We start from the raw sequence: 2,843 nt of genomic DNA, 5'->3' as shown, positions 1-2,843 counted from the left end.
GAGCACCCTGGCAGGATGGAAAGCAAGGGAAGCTCTAACACCCTTCTCAGTATCTCTCCTGTTCATAGAATCATAGAACGGGCTGGGTTGAAAAGGACCACAATGACCATCTAGTTTCAACTCCCTGCTATGTGCAGGGTCGCCAACCAGCAGACCAGGCTGCCCAGAGCCACATCCACTCTGGCCTTGAATGCCTCCAGGGATGGGGCATCCACAACCTCCTTGGGCAACGTGTTCCAGTGTGTCACCACCCTCCTGTTGCCCCTTTGCCTTTTGTTAGTCCCCAAAATCCACTCCTCTGTTGCTGTTCTGCTACCAAATTTGGATCCTCTTGCGAGCATTATTCTTGCAGCACAAGTCTGTCCTGGTTTTCACAGGGAGAACCATGGAGCCTGGACTCGGAGGTAATTGCTATAGGCCATGGGCTGCATCCTGCTGGCCCCCTGAGCCCCCTGAATGCCCCTTCCCCATCCTACATGAGGGTGCAGACCAAGCACAACAGAGCCAGCTTGGAAGGGAGGGCTGCAGAGAGGCAGGGGTTTGCTTAAGAACACTGCCAGAGCTGGGAATAAACTTCCTGCAAGACTGTGGGGAAACGTGGGTGTCATTTTTAGAAGTATCTCCCCTATTTAGGTACTTGGCTTCTGTTGTGGTCATCACTTAAACACCTTAAACAACAACATATTGAGAATCGATGGCATGTAAGGTGTGAGATGCTTGAATTCACTGCTGGAAGAGGGACGTTGGTTCCTTACCCTCCTCCATGGCGTGTCTACCCCGCAGCCATAGGGACCACATGAGGTGAGCAAAGGAAGCTCTCATTGACCTAACTGAGGTCCATGAGCAAGGCGGGCTCTGCCCAGTGGTTCATTCAGGTCCTGTGCTTCGTGCTGCTGTGGTCACGTATTGGGGAAATCCAAGAGAAGGTGTGCTGAGTCTGGGTTCAGCGCTCTGTCATGGCCCTACTGCCTCCTCTGTTAAATCCTCTGTCCCAGATGTCATTGGAGTTTGGTTTTCTTTTGGAGAAGGACTTCAGGTGAGCCAGGAGAGCTCAAAAGTTGATTTGTTGCTACTAGTGCTGCCACTCATGGTTGTTTTCTTCACCTTTACTCCTCATTTCAGTCTCTAAGATGAGAGCCAACAAAGGGATTTTGGACTGACCTGTTTTATCCCAATGTCCTGGGTGTGGCAGGGGCCCCAGCCTCTCCAGCAGCATCTGCCCTCATTGTTCAGGATGTCTGGAAGCCTACATTAAACGTTCTGAGGCTCTTCTAACAGGAGAAGGAGGATTAAACACAAGATCTTGGCCAAATTTCAGTGTCAGCGTTGAATTCTGCCTATCTACAATCCCCTGCTGTTCTAACTTGACTCCACGGAGCAAATCGTTTTGGGGGATAAATAAGTGAAGCCCACTAAAAACAAAGGAATTTGCAGCCATTTGCACCATTTGTTTTTCCCTCATGACTTTAAGGTGGGGGTATTTTCTGGGTGTTGGTTATAGAGCCGCTCCTTTGGCGTGGCTGTGATACAGAGTGCTTCCAAGAAGAAACCTAAACCTGAGTGTCCCTGGTCACACACCCAGTGTTAGACCTTCTCCTCCTCTCATTTTAGTATCCTTGTGGTTATGGGTATCAGAAGAGGGCTGGAGGGGGGCCCCAGTCAGGGCTCCATTGCTCGGGGGTGCTTGTCCCCATTTGCAGAGGACACAGTGATGCCAGCTGCCAGCTCTGCAGCACAGATGCTGCATGCACACCAACCTGGCGCACTGCAACCAGTGCAGAGCTCCTGTGGGCTGCTGTGTTACCATCTGACTGCCTTCCTGCTCTTTGCCTTAGGGGTGATTGAAACCAAAGCTTACTCAAAGCTAAACCAGAGGGAGAGAGATTTAAATTCCTATGAAAGGGTCTCCCCTGCCTCTTCTGCAGAGTTATTTAGCTGAAAGTTGCTCTCTAACTGGAACAAGCAGGAAGCTGGAGCCCTTTGGCACACCAGCCCCGTGTGATGGAGATGAGCAGCAATGCCTGAGCTCACGTTGCCCATGTTGCCTACAGAAATCACTGCCGTGATGTGTGGTATCCTGGCCTGGAAGAGTGTGGCTTCGTGCTCTGGGGACAGAATGCCAATAAATCCCGGCTCTGTGCCAGCTGCTGTGTGCCATATGGAGGTAGCAGCTCATTCTGCTGCACGGTACCCGTGTGCCAAAATGATGACATGAGGTGAAAAACAGATGGAGGGAATTGCCTGCCCGTGGGAGAGAAGTGCAGGGGAGCGGGACTGTGGTTATGAGGAGCAGAGAAACCTCTAATTTTTCCTGTCTTCTGGCCACTCAATGTCAGCCTTGTCTTTGCTCAGAGCTGCATCGTTTTAACAGCCCTGTGGTGTCCTATGGGTCACATATTCCCAGATTCAGGGCTTGGAGAGCACTGGCACACACAGGGTGAGCTTTCACTGATAGCAGAGCCAAGCTGGTGCCACCAACGAAGATGTCCCACTGCCCCCACTGCCCTTCCTTCTTCTCCTTCTCTTGGGTGAGCAAAGTTGACCCAACCCAGACCTATTTAATACAGCAGATGTTTTGTGACATGGTTTAGCTGTGGCCACATGCTTGTAGGATAGGAAAGGGTTGTTCTTCTATGTCAAGGACCACCAAGGAACTAGCTTCGTTACAAGCACTAACCAAGAGGCATGCCATACAGCTTTGTTACCTCTACTTTCCTGGGTAAATAAATAAGGACATAAACCCTTTGCTAGTCCACTGTGAAAGGCCTGAGAGTGTGGGTAAAATCCTGAGCAGACTATTGCTGGAGAAGTGTTAAGCTCTCACTCCACCATAATCTGGCACT

The sequence above is a fragment of the Gallus gallus genome, chromosome 4, assembly GCF_016699485.2.
Source record: "Gallus gallus isolate bGalGal1 chromosome 4, bGalGal1.mat.broiler.GRCg7b, whole genome shotgun sequence".
Lineage (NCBI taxonomy): Eukaryota > Metazoa > Chordata > Aves > Galliformes > Phasianidae > Gallus > Gallus gallus.
Note: the sequence above shows the minus strand (reverse complement) of the source record.